The 14,268-nt window shown below is 45.3% G+C and overlaps 1 protein-coding gene across 2 annotated transcripts in view; it reads left to right on the forward strand.

Annotated features, from left to right (window-relative positions):
* The window catches only part of FGF12 (fibroblast growth factor 12), a 218,325-nt gene that overhangs the window by 105,142 nt on the left and 98,915 nt on the right, over positions 1-14,268 (forward strand). The gene's annotated exons all lie outside the window — the stretch shown is intronic.

The raw sequence follows: 14,268 nt of genomic DNA on the forward strand, positions 1-14,268 counted from the left end.
TGTTGCTCAGTTTCAGCAGCAGTTCTGGTGTGATCTGGTCACTGTGCGTGGTAGTGCTCTCCCTTTCCAGCTCCCATACTTGGCTGCCATCCCCCTCTGTTGTGTGTCAGTCTGGGGATCCTTGTGCCCTGGAATTGTTCACCTTCATTATTACCGGGATTAATTGACTCCCTTCCAATCTCAGTTGTAAATACCTCATCCAAACTATCCCACATGCAAAAAGAAAAAATAGGCTTTCTCTAATCCACAGGCCCTTGGAAAGAAAGCTGAGAAAGCTTTGGCCTAGGTGCAGCAGTGACCAGGATGCCCTCAAACAAAACACAATGTTGGATTTCAAGGCAAAATTGAGGTATTTTCCCAATTTTAGAACCACCCCCCTTCCCCCAAAAAATAAATTAATAGCCTGGGGAGCTTTACTTTCTTACAAGTCTTTATCTAATTGCATTTCCAATTTTTTCCATGAGAGACATATTCCATGTTATTTTGTAATTCCCCCAAGCCCCCAAAGGTAGGGGAAAGTTTACAACCTTCTGAGGTTTCCTGAAGACTAACCATTCAAGGGTTAAATAACGTAGGAAAGAAACAAGATTAATTTAAAGTAAAATAAAATAGCTCTGTGACTCCAATATTGTTTTTAATTTTTTTTTTAAAAAAATCATTGTAGGGAAAGGAGACCACTTTGTGCAGTACTGTATTTTACTGTTTTTCACTCTCCTCACATGCATTAAAAAAGCCTGGGAATTTTCTGAAATGGTGTGTGCTGCGAGCTGTAATCCTATAACCCTGTGAGGCACGGTCACTCTAGTCATAGTGCTGTAATTGGATTCCTCATTTATGCAGGATGGAAAAGGTTCTGAGTGGGAAACATCTTTGTGCAGCCCTGGTGTTTCCCCAGAGTGTGATGGAAGCTGCAGGACTAATCTCTGTTTTGCACACTGGAAAGACAGGGCTTCCCTGATGCCTAGGAGTCTCTTACCAGTAAAAATGGTTTTGTCGGTGCAGCCCTGGGAAAAGTGTGGCCTTGGGTGGGATTAGTGGGTCCCCGCTGCCTGCCTGGTGGCACCTCCATCTTCCCTGCCTCTGGGCTGCTGCGCTCATGGTTCTGGGGGCAGAAGGACTGTGGGTCTGAAAAATAAAGTCCTGGTGAAGCAAGGTGGCAAGCTTGTCATTTATTGCAGTGTGAATACAGGACTCCTGCAAACACGCAGGAAGAGCTGGTGAGGGGGGCGAGAGTGGCTGGGGGGCCAAGGCCGCTCTGCAGCATCCGTGCCAAGCTCTCTCCGTATGGCCTCACTGGGGGGAGCGAGATCTGATGGGCTCTCTCTGCTCGAGGTGCGGAGAAGTTGAGCTGCAAGCAGAGGGAATGCTGTCAGAGGTGTCAGCTGAAGAGTGCCGATCCCTTCCGAAAGGGGAGCCCTTCCTGGCAGCTCCATCTGTGCGAGCACGGGAAAACCCGGGGCGGCTGCATCAGCACCTCCTGCCTGCATTGTGTGAGAAACGCCACTCTGAAATCCATCTACCCCCCAAGGAAGCGTCTTTCCAAGCTTTCCCATGGGGAAGACTCACAAAGGCAGTGTCATCACCCTGATTTCACGGATGGAGGCACCGGCAGTGTGGGGAGGAGGGTGTGCGCCTGTGGTCGCTCTGTGGTCTGGTGGCAGTCAAAGTGAAGTTGGTTAGGCTGCTGCTTTCTCTTGGCCTTGAGGGTGATCTGCAGTGTTTGCGTCTCAAATGCTTCGGTGCTGTGCTTGGGAATCAGACAGAAAGACTGCTTTAAAAGCAGGCAGTCTAGTTTTAGAGCTGGCATAATCATAATTCCTACACCACAAGGAGCAGGGGGGGAGGAGCAGATAAAAATCAGAAAATTAGAATTTATTACAATAAAAGCCAAAGTGCTAGAAGCCAAAACTGTCATTGTAATGTGAGCTCTTTTTTGATAGTGTCCTATTACATCGAATAAGAGGTCGAACATGCGTACGAATATCTTGCTTGGTAATTATCTGATTTGTGATATGTAGCTAATATGAATTTGTTGTTCTGTACTTTATGCAGCAGCAATTCATTTCTGAACAACATTAACTGGCACTATAGCAGTTCAGTGCAGAAATTACAGGCGTAAACATATGTTTCACTTAGGCTGAGTAGTAGCTAAGTCGAGACACCACCGATCCTGGTCAGGGGAGATGTGGGGTGAAGAGCTGAGGGTACATCTGTTCCTAACTCAGCCTGGCAACAGAATCCTCCTCTCCCAGATGATGCTGGGTATCCTCAAATTATCCAGCAAGCAGAAAAGACCTGTGCAGACAGATGTGGGTACCAGCTGGCCAGGGGACCCCACATGTGGGAGGTGACATCTTCCCTGGTCTGGAATGAGTTTGTGGAGAGTGGTGTCTCTGCAGGCTGCACCAATCAATAGCAAAGATCTGCAGGAGTGGCTTTCAAATTAGATAAGCTTTGGAGCTGAAGTTTGAATGATGGTAACAATATAAACACTTAACTGAATGCAATCCTGTCACTGCATCCCTAACAACTCTTAGATAAGACCATTTGTATTTTATGGGATCTTATTTGCTTTCACTTTATTTAATGACACCACTAAATAAAAAAGCTCAATAATTGTCGTTGCTTACTTCAATTCATCAATTAAATGTGCAAGGCTATTAGTATAGATATATTTTAAGATGGATCAATTAGCAAAAGTTAAATAAAACACCCTACTGAATGCACATCAAATGTCTCCCCATTCTTAGAGTATAAAAAGAGATTTTTTGAAACACCAAAAGTAAGATAAGAGAAAAGGTCTCTGGGCTCATGTTATTGCAGGCTGTGTCACATAATTTTTTCACAAATGTGTACAAAAATCCTCCTTGGAACAGAAGGAGCAGAATGAGAGCCCCAATGTGCCCACTGGTCCTGTTGGAAGTGTCTTACTCCTCTGATCACTAGAAACCATGTCTAATTTTTAATCTAAATTTATTCTTGGCCAGTTTCTACCCATTTCCTCTTGTGCCAGCATTGTCCTTCAGCTTATCTGTCCTCTGACTGCTGTTATTTATGCCCTGTTTACATTTCTTTCTGCCTGGGCAATGAAGATCTATGAAACATGTCCATTCTGCTTTAGTTTGTAGCCAGTTTCACTTTCTTAATTGCTCTAGTGCCAGGGTTTCAAACAACACAAGGGAGCATCCTTTGTTTTAAGAAGAAAAGCTTTCATTGAAGCTGCACAATATTGTGGGCATATTTCCTGTTTGACTGAGGGTTTATGAATTGTCCATCTGTTTTTCAATTTTTATTTTCCCCATAAAATTGCAAAGCTGGGTCAAATTTAAGCTGAGAAAGTCTATCTCAAATGATTAAATAAATAAAAAAAAGAAAGAAGACTTTTCAGAGACTACATTGTGCCAGGAGTCAAGGAAGGAAAGTGAGAGAATTGCAGTAAATGCTGGAGCTATCCATGTGCAAATAATAAGGCTGGGAGTAGCATGTAGCCTTTTCTAGAACAAATGCCTGGTGTCTGCCTCTTTATGTCAACTGGTATTTTTCAAGGGGAACTTTGCAGGAGTCAGTCTGACACGTTTAACTGGGGTGAGAGCTGGTTCCTGCTGCACAGGCATCTCCTGCATACCCCACACAGAGCATTGGTAGTGTAAGGGGTGGATGCTGGAGCTTATGGGGAGAACCCTAGGGCATCAGTGAGATCTGTAAGTTTGTTCTATTTATGTAGATTTTGATAATCCCAGCCCACATTTTTTTGGCTCATGACAGCTAAGACTTGCTGATGAATAAGCAAGGACCTCAAAGTTGTTGAAGGTAATGAAGTGTCTATGAATTATGCTTTTTCACAAGGACATGTTTGTGTTGCATATGCTCCTTTTACTGCTACTGTCTTCAAGCTTCTTTACCTGCATCTTTAATGAGAAGACAGACACTGCCCTGATAGCTACAGGTCTACACACTTAATTTCCAAAGTGCTTGACTTTGTCAGTGCAGACTTAAAAGTAGTTCTGAGTTGCTTCCCTATCAAATCAGTTTTTTCAACTGAGGGCACCTTCTTGCACTCCACATTTACAGCATTTGAGCTGGGCTGAAGTGGCTATTAGAGGCACTAGAAGTATCTAGTTTAGTATCTGAGTTTCTAGAAGTATCTACTCTAATGGACTGAAGAAATAGAATAGTATAGATTAGATTATAGTATAGATTTGCCTTTTAACACTGAGAAGGTAATATATATTACTGGCATTCTTTAGCAAACAGAAGGGTTCCCAAAGCCAAGGAAATGAGTGACAAAGCTTGCATCAGGCTTATGAAAATAGTTAGGGGAGAGAGAGCATCCTTGCAACCAGATCACAATTACCCTGTCCAAACCACTGACAGGCATCATAAGCCAACCCTCCTCCAGGCTGGAACTGCCCAACATGTTTTGCTTCACTTCCTTTGTATGGGGAGGTTGCCCAGGAATAGAGAGCCTCTGGAACTGAAACAGGGCCTCTGAAAGACAGAAATGCCAGTGGGACCTAACTCTGCTGAAGAGAAGCTACCTCAGGAACTAGGCAGTTCCATAAAAATAATTTTATGCCTCCTTTTCCTTGGTGCAGAAAATCTGAAACTGAGAGAGTATTAGAATTTCAGCCCCTTTGCTGATCTGGCCCTCTTTCAAGACTGAAGGATGCTTTTTGGGCAGAAAATCCCAACACGCCTCTGCAGCTAATGGAGAGCTGGTCATCTCTCCATGGATTGCTGAGGATCTCTGTTGCCATATTGCCACCTGTACCCAGCACAAAGCGATGTTCTCCTTAATTACTGACAAAAATGTCTCTTCAGAAGCCTCCCAATAATTACTCAAGTACCCACTTAAGTGGCTTTTAATTCAGGCTCCTCACCCCCACACTTGTGCATTTTCCAATTGCCAAGCACAGCTAGTCTTATGCATAAGCTTCTGCCAAAAGAAAATGCTAATACCCTGCCCCTTGGTTTATTCTGCCTCACATGATCTTCAGTGAACCCATAGCATCTCAGGAGATGGTATTTCCAACAGGCTAGAGCAGAAGCATTCAATCATAATGAAAGATGAAAGCTCTTCTTGTGAGTTTCCCTACATCTGACAACACTTGGCAGCTCAACAGCATCTCTTGTTGGGCTGCTTCTGGCTGCTTTGCCGCTCCTCTTGTTATTGGAGATTGCCCCTGCTCTGGGGCAGGAGTGCCCATGGGCTCCTGTAAAAGCTCTGGGGGCAGGTGGCAAGGATAAGCCATGGACCTCATGCTGGGTGCCACAGGGGGCCGCTGATGCTGCCCATGGGGTGGTGGGAGGGCAGCATTTCCAACTTTGCAGCCTTCTTTGTAGGAGTAGAAAGGGACACTCAGGGGATCCTGACCTCTCATTCTGTAGGACCCAGCTGCATTCAACAGAGAATGCTTTAGATCATGACTTTATGGGTAAGCAGGGTCTGTTTCCTGCTTCTCAATGACTCATAGAAGACATTGCTCTCTCTGCTTAATTGCACTGTTTTACTGGGGTAGTCTCCAGACACCAGGTCCAATAAGTTACCTTTTGTAGCAGGCTCCAGCAGCAGAATGTTTTTTTCTGTTTGTGATGGAGACCAAAGGGATATTGTGTCCCTGAAGTGAGAAAAGGAATGTGCATATGAAGGGGGAGGGCAGGCAAGCATGGGCAGAGGGGAAGAAGAAAACAGGAATTCCTTGTCCAAGATAGAAGATGTAGAGCGGTCATGGATAAAAGATGCAAGGAAACGTGGTTGCCCATGTCAAAAAGCTGTCTTGCAAAGTCCTAGAAGAGCTATAAAAGGTGGTTAGAATAGCTATTGCATCTTCTGCTTTAGGCATTTCGGGAGTTCAGCAGTCTGAGGGCAGAAAAGGCAGGAACTGTTACTCATGTCAGAGAGACACATGTGAGTGGTACAGGCTGGGAGGCTATGATGGATGCATCCAGAAGGAATTGCCAAACAATCAGTAGAGGTGCCTTTTTTCTCTTGAATAATACAACTTTATCAAAACCGTGCAAGGGAGAAAGGAAATAATCATTTCAGAAGGGTGTGTTGCACAGGGATTTCAGTGCCAAGTTTCATGCCACTGCTCTGCCTACTGCAAAAGCAGAGACTTGGTCTGGACAGTGGTGAGACCAAGAGTTCTACCACATCAGTGTGTTTTCTTCTCTTCTGGCATTTCATAGTGAGCTCCAAAAGGTCTCATTTTCATTTCACGTGGGGAAGAAACGTAACTTTGAATGCAAGATTTTCTTCAGAGTGGATTTCTGTTCATCTTAGCTCTAATACTGACTGACACCAGGTGAGTGTGAGAAGCTGGGCAGAAGGGACCAGTCGTGATTTTGAGGCTGATCTCTGCCATAACTCAAGTCAGGACTGCACCAAGCAAGCCCCGTAAGTCCTGTGTGGCAGGCATAATCAATAGGGCAAGAAACTTGTAGCTAAGTGGGATTTGGACTAGATGCTAGAAGTAGCCTTTCTCAGCTGAGGGTGGTAGCGAACCGCATTCCTAAGAGAGCTGTGGGATTTACAGTGCTGCAGGTACCTGATCAGAGATCAGACCATCGGACCAGCCTTGTCAGTGATGATGAAGGTACTGCTGGCTCAGTACACGGGTGACTTCTCCAGGGTCCCTTGTACCCTGTGCACCGTGGTATCAGCTCATCTATTTTTGAAAGAGGTTGGCTCTTAGGGTGAAATGATAGCAAATCCATCACAACTCTTGCCATGTTGTTCTCTTGATGAATTACCTTTGATATTAACAATAAACATGAGCCTTGACTTACAGCCTCCAGGTCTCACTCTGACTTTGCTGGATTGAGACAGTCCCTCCTTTCAAAAATGTTCTTACTGAGAGGTGAAAGATTTATCCGTCCGGGCTAAGTTTTCTCTGTCATTTTCTTGGATACTGAGGCTCTCAACCATTTATCTTTTGTGGCCAGATTTTTAGCCACACCAATCTATCAATGGCCATGGTATTAACAGGCTAAATATGGGCTAGTACTAAGAGCATTTTCAAGAGTAGCCCCAAGTGAATCCCTGTAGATGTGCTATTACTGCAACCAAGAGACCAAACTGCTCACGTCTTTCACTATATCCATAATCTTCATAGTCCTCAGACCATCTTTGTTCTGCCACTTCTGAAGTGTGGTAACCAGACCTCGTGATACTGGTGTTTGCTGCACTGGGTACAAGTGTATTTATACAGATTTGGTACAAATGAGCATTGCTCATTTTTCTCCCTATTGCTCCATCCATGCATGCATGGGCTTGGGCTCTCCTAGCAGCAGTTCTGTGCAGAAAGCTCCTCTTAGCTGTATCTCTCTTATGGTTCCCAATTCCCAGAGTCACTGCTTTCTGAGGAAAAGAAAATTGCCCAGTCTTGAAGTAATACAGACTGCACAATTTATCCCCAGAGATTTGATGTGGCTATGTTAAAAGGAAACCTTTTTCTATGAACTCGGTTTCTGTGTCAGTTCAGTTTATTTTCACCAGACTTACTGCGATCATTAATTACTACTGCGTTAGTCTTTGTATCCTTGGCAAACTTAGATTTCCTTCTAGACCACTGATATCTTTATTGGCGTCTGGATTGCAGCAGCTCTGAGAGTCCAGGGAAAGAGGACACGGGATTTCGTTTTGCTGGAGAGATAGAGGAGTTGATTTATTGCTGGAGAGGGAAATAAATTACAATGCAAATAGCAAGAGGTGTGCTTGGAAGCCAGGGCTTTGTGGGGGAAGCAATGCATTCACCCAGATCCTTTTTACCCAGCACTTTAGGTCAGCAGGGGATGAGGGAGTCTTCAAACCTTGTCCTGGCTGCATGACAGTTGTAATCTCACGTTTACATTTAGTGTTGAATATGCCCTTGCAGTATTCAAGGAGAAACAAGCACATTTTGTTAAGTAAGATGCAATCTGAATGCATGCAACTTCAGAGGCATCCTTAGGGCAGGATTAATGTCCCAGCACTCCTGGACTGCAGAGCTTGAAGGCAGTGGGAGTACCAGGTCTTGTTAGAGTTGCTGTTTTTCGTCCGAGCTCTCCAAACTGGAAGGACCCTTTGCTGTGTGGCAGAGCAGTGGGCTGCCCCAGTGAAGCATTGCTCTGCTGACCCAGCAGGATTTGAGATATGACCTAGCTTAGGCTGCAAATCCTGGGCTTGTGGATTTGGAGGCTGGATGAAGGGACAAGTGAAGTTTTGGGTCAGAGAACTTTCCATGACCTCTTTAGGTCTGTCAGAATTCATTATGTGCAGATAGACAGATTTACAGGTCTGGAGGAATTTGGGATTTCTCTTGACAGCTTGTGGCCCTTCCTCTCCCTCTTGACCTATGCCAGTGCCACAAAGGTGCATTAAGGAGGTGGATGTCTTCAAGCCCTGACCTACTGTGGAGCAGAAGGTCCCACAGCCCTGCTGGAGGAGCATGATAGGGGTTTCGCTCTCCCTCCCTCCTTTTTATCATTCTCAATCACATAATCGGGTTGGTTTGCCTCAGCTGAGATATAATCAGGAAGGATCTCTTTGACTTTCAGCAAAGTCAGCTTGATGGAAACTTTAAATTGAAAGGCTTTTCCTGACACACTTGAAACTGGTTTTGGTTGAAATTGGTGACTGGCTACATGGTTACAACATGAGGAGTTTTCCTTCTTCCCAGGGAGAGGGAAAAGTATGGGCAGCCTCTCAGACTTCCTGAGCCCAGGGGCTTGGGGGCCCTGGGTCTGAAGCTGCACTGAGGGGTTACAGTCCCCTCTTTGCTCAGACCACACCACCTTCATGCAGGTGACATGTAAATTCAGTCACAACTATGTTCAGTGTCCATGGGATCTGGGCATCTCTGGCATTATTTGAAGCTGTAGGCCAAAACAGGCTACAGGTTGTCATCAAATAGGATTTAAAGAGAACAGTGGGGATGTCTGACCTCTCCTAGGGAGAAGAGTAGGAATTGTTCTTAAAAGCGCTTCTATCCTGAGGTCTGAGGACTGAGTCTCTGCTTTAGACAGAGGAAGGCATGATGTGTGTGTATTCAGCCTCAGGCTTACAAGTGGGGTAGTTTGGTGGTGGCTATTCCACTTATTTCACTTCAAGCTTCTGCTCTGCATTAAAAGCACAAGGGATGTGGTCTTTTTCTAAGACACTGTGAATGCAAATATAAGACCTGGAGTGGAATCTCAAGTCCATGCTTTCTTTCCTCTTCTGGATTCTCGTAGTTCCTGTGACTTGAGGTTATTTGACAGGTAGCCATGGGTGAAAAGTCCCTAAGAAAGTGGATGAAGGGAGTTGCTGGGTGTTGGGAGAAGCCCAGTGAGGAAGAGGAGGCACAGGGAGGAAGAAGGGAAGAGAGAGAGCTGTCTATCCTGTCTCATAAATTCAGCAGCTCTAGTACAGGCAAGAAGATAATGGAGTTTTCTCTCCAGATGTGTAGGTGGGTGTTTCTAAGCCTGGGGCAGCTGGTTGTCTGTGTGCCAACAGCTCAGCAAGGGTAGGCTCTTGGTTCTGCCTTGCACAAGGTGATCTGCAAGCAGAGAGTCCATCCTTTCATTACTCCCTGTTGGCAGATCCTTCAGCAAGGCCTCCTCCCTACACTGCCCTTATGACTGAAGTGCTGTGTGGGAGCTGTCACTGGGCAGGTATGCAGGCCCTTTCTCTTGGACTCCTGCCACTTAGGAAGCCACAACTGAAGTGTATCACTGCAAGGACAGCAGCTTTTCATGTCCTGATCCCATTGGGGAAGGCAATGGCCGAATGGTTGATGAGCAGGACTGTTGGGCTGAGGTGATAAAAACAGATTCGTGATGAGATTACCTTGAACAGGCCCCAGGTCTGGCTCTGGCATGTGGGACAGGCACTGACCTGTCTGCAGGGAGGTCTCTCTTTATATGTGGGAACAGCTTGAGATGCTCCCTGCCACTGCTTCTTTTCAGGCTTCATTTCAGGGAAATGATCCCAGTAGGTACTTCCACAGCCCTGGAGACAAAAGTCTATTCATCCATACAGGAGGCTTCTTGAAGAAAAATCCTTCAGATTTCTAGACAGCCTCAGTTCCCTTCAATGAGGCAAAGCTTTTTTGTGTTGCCCTGCCTCCACCTCATGTAGGTGACAAGTCAACAAGGAAAAATAAAAGCTCATGCTAAGTAGAAAATCTTCTCTTAAAAAGGAAAAAAAAAAAAAAAAGAAAAAAGTAAATGTATAAAATCCTAGCAGAATTATTTCTTTTTCTAGGCTGCAGTTGTTTTTATTGTGTTGGTGCTGCTTTTTGCAATAATGGTTTCATTCTGCAGTCTGCCAACTGCATACCTGCCCTTCGCTTTAACACCTAGACAGACCCAACTTCTCCCCAGGCTGGTTTGAAAGACACCAGCTAAACTAATAAATACTTCTTGTGATGAGTTGCAAATTTTGTTTAATTGAATCTTTGAAGGCAAAAAGGGGAGTGAAGGGCCCATTAAATGAATTATTTCAATATAGCAATCAGGTGATGCAGGCTCTTCTGTGTTTATTAAAAGGCCAAGTCAGCTCTAAGCTCAGCTGTGAGAGAACAACCCAGAAAAGCCGGCCAGTTCTTGTACTCTGCTGCTGTTTTAGGGCCAGATCTCTCTCCCTGAATAGCATATTTTAAAGTGGCCATGTGAATTCTTATTAGGCATCCAAACATAGATACAAACTCATGCATTGTAAACAGAATTACCCTGCACAGAAACCGAGCAAAATGCAGTAAGGTCTTGTCTTTTCTTTATCAGGTTACCCAGGCATGTTTTTTTGTTTTTTTTTTTCAAAAAGTCCGCCCACGCAGAGAGACTGGGGAATGCCAAAGCTGCATGAATTTTAATTATGCTAGACATGCAACAAGGGGCTACCTTGTAAAGAATAAAGTTAATAAAACATAGATATGAGCTTAATTCTGCTTAATAAGCAGCCCTGGCAATGCACATTTTAGATGTAATTTACACAGTGTGGAAATTTGGTACAATTCTTAAGAGGTGTCTGCATGCAGACTTTCAAACTCAACAGTGCCTTCCTATTGGAAGAGATTTGTTGCTATGCTGCTGTAAAATGGTGAATTAGGCCATTCATAATTATTGGCCAGAGATGGGTGTCTTTCTTTTTCCCATTCAACTACAGCAACGTGCACACACATTTTAAAGCGGTATTAAATGTAAATCTCTTCCTTAATTTTCATGTATGCATTTTCAGTAGCTCTGCAGATAAAACAGCAAAAAACCTGCATATGTTTGTATCTGTAGTTAGCTCGGTGTGTTCAGAATTAGTAAAGCAGAGATATGCCTAATGACTGAATCTACAGAACACAGCCCATGGCTTTTGAAGGCTCTATGAAAAATAAACAGGATATTCTGTTAGCAACCCTGCGGGAATTATTGCACTTCACTAAGGAAAGATGCCAATAACCTCCGTTCTGACCTAGATAGATTATTCTGTTTAGGAAGGTAAGGGAATGCAATTCTAGATCTCTTCTCTGCTCAAGTCACCAAAGCTCTGAAATTCTACCAGGCCTTCATTTTAAACCTCAGCACTATGGACAGAAGAGTTCATTTTTCAAGAGAATGAAACCTCAAAAATGGCAATGTCTTGAAATATTGATATTGGTCATGCAGAGGATCCTGTATGTTTGGGGTGGAGGTATTTTGTGAGCACAATGAGTCTGATCCTCCAAGAGCCACACAGAGTCTGAACTTCTGCCTGTTACTCTGTGCCAGATGGGGTCTTTCTCCACAAACTGCAGGAGCACTGGCATATCTCTCCAATGTCATCAAAACAGTCTGTCTTGGTTATTTTATGGATCGGTGCTACTCTTGCATTCCATTTTTCATAGGGTGCACTGTGCAGATTTGCAGACTGGGACTGAAGTGAGGAGGAAGCCCAGAGAGAAGAGACATGCAAGAAAAAATGCCATAATAACCATATAATATAGATATTATCTTATATGTATATATATATTTTAAAATTATGTTCCTTAAGGAAAAATGCCGTATTGGCCCAGTTTGCTCAAACAATTCAGCTTCCATTGGTAGCAATGAGGAAGGGAGCCTGTGAATCTCACAGGAGCTAGTTGGTTTGGAACAGTGGATGCTGCACAACCCTCAAAGATACAGATGAAAATGGAAGCGGTTTTGAGCCCTGTTTACCCAAATGGAAGTTGAAGGAGAGAACTTCCACTGTTAGAGATGAAAGCACATGGAGGCTTTTCTGTTTCACTTGGCACCCCACCAAAGGTAATGTTTCACTGGTGAAAATGACAGTGCAGGAGCATGATGAGGTTGGCCTTCCATTCTCCAGCTCAAGACCACTCTCGGCTTGCTTGGTGTTTATAAAAGCTTGGGCCCTTCAGAAAGTTTTGTGAAGCTGGGACATGATGGGACCTGCGCAGAGCAGATGTGCGTGTCAGTAATGTCACCAGGAGCTCATGGCATTGTGCCCGTGTTCAGAACCAAACCCCGTGGACTCCTTGGCCATCTATAGATAAAGACAGACCTGCATGTTGGCAAATGCAACACTACATCCAGTTTCACAATCTTTGGCTTAATTTTCAGTCACTGCAGAAGCAGGAAAGACCTGGGAGAAGCCTGTTTTCTTAAGAGTTGCAGCAACTCTCTTTTCAGATCCACAAATCATCAGGAAAAAAAATACTGTGACTGACTTTATCACTGATTAAGATAATTTTTAAGTGCAGAGCTGTTGCTCCGAGTTAACAGCTACACAACAAAACAAATTAGTCTCACATCAAAATAACTGAGACTTATCTAATATGGGGTGGATAAACCAGCATTTTTTCACCAAAGACTTGAAAACTACAGGCAAAAAAAGTATCTTTGTATACAGATAGAAAACCTCTTTCTTGAGAAGATATGAAGATAGGCTCACATCCTTTGAAGATGAAGCTTTGGATAATTCACTCGCAGTTCAGGCAGTGATTCTCTGATTGCAAACAGCTTTCTTTAGGCCATGCCTGTTCCTTGTACTGCAATAATTCTTTGATGTCAAGTGAAATAATCCGATAGAGAAAATTAAAATATGAAGCATTTTAGCTACAGGAAAGGGAAGAAAAATCTTTATTGACTAGGATGGTAAAATCTGCTCAAAAGAAGTTGGCAGTAGTTAAAAAGAGATCAATAGCCTGGAGAACCTGATTCCACCTTGTTTTGGTATGCATAGAGACTAAGAGTAAAAATCAGGAAGTAATGCCAGAGTTTAGTTAATCTTTGTGGACACAGTGGGTGGTTGTTTCAGTTGTCTTTTCCCCCAATACATTAAAATTATTTAGAGCTGAAGTCTAGAGGTGAAGAATTTAGAAAATTTTTAGAATGTAGAAGTAAAGGAGATTATTTTGCTAAAACTGGTAATTCCTTGGGCGTGTCACCAACTGGTTTAAAATGCCCTGGTCAGCTGGAAACATGCATCACCCGTACACCTTGAGGACTGGCTTAATCCCGTCCTGTCATTGCTACTCGCCAAAGTGTAGCAGCGTCCTCTCTTCCCAGCCGAGATCCCCCCTCCCTCCACCCCGACGCCCGTGCGCTCCCCCAGGTATCCTGCTGGTCACCTAACTAACCTGGCAGCTACCATCGCTACCTGTTACGTGAACCTGAAATCGGGAGAGCACCATCCTTGTGGCAGCAGCAGCAGCAGTTACTTCTCTGGATAACCAGAGATGTATTTCCACCTTCACTTTTGTTCGGTGCGGTTTTGTGGCTGGAGATAGGCGGGAGCCGGCCCAGCACCCGCTGATGGCGGTGTGTCGTGGGGCCGGGGGCAGCCCAGCAGTGCCCACCGCCGCTGGAGCCGCCCGCACGCTCCCCGGCCCAGGAACCGGCCCCCGACAGAGCAGCCCTCGGGCTGCCGGGGTTGTCCCTTCTCTCTGCTTCCACGGAGAAGCAGGGAAAGCCACGGACACGCTCGGCTGCCGAGGCTGCGTGCTCGGACGCCGACAGCAGTGGCCAGGGAGGTTGCCGGGGTGGCTGCAGGAGGGGCAGGCGGCTCCGCCAGGAGGGCTGCGGTGCCGGGGAAGCCCGGCTGCCGGCGGGGGCGGCGGGTCTTCTCGGGCGGAGGGGCAGAGCCGCCGCGGAGCTGCAATTGCCTCGCTTTGCCTGCGCCGTATTTCTCATCCTAACCTCGATCACGTAGGATTGCGTAGAGGAGGGCGACCGGGAGCAGCTGCAATTCTCCCCGAGCCCGAAGCCCGGCTCTTGCCCGGCCGCCGCGGGGCTGCGGGGCTCCCCGCCGCCTTGGCAACAGCCCTGCTCAGCGTG

The sequence above is a fragment of the Chamaea fasciata genome, unplaced genomic scaffold (genome assembly GCF_029207755.1).
Source record: "Chamaea fasciata isolate MVZ Bird 193981 ecotype frontalis unplaced genomic scaffold, bChaFas1.0.hap1 SCAF_11, whole genome shotgun sequence".
Taxonomy (NCBI): domain Eukaryota; kingdom Metazoa; phylum Chordata; class Aves; order Passeriformes; family Sylviidae; genus Chamaea; species Chamaea fasciata.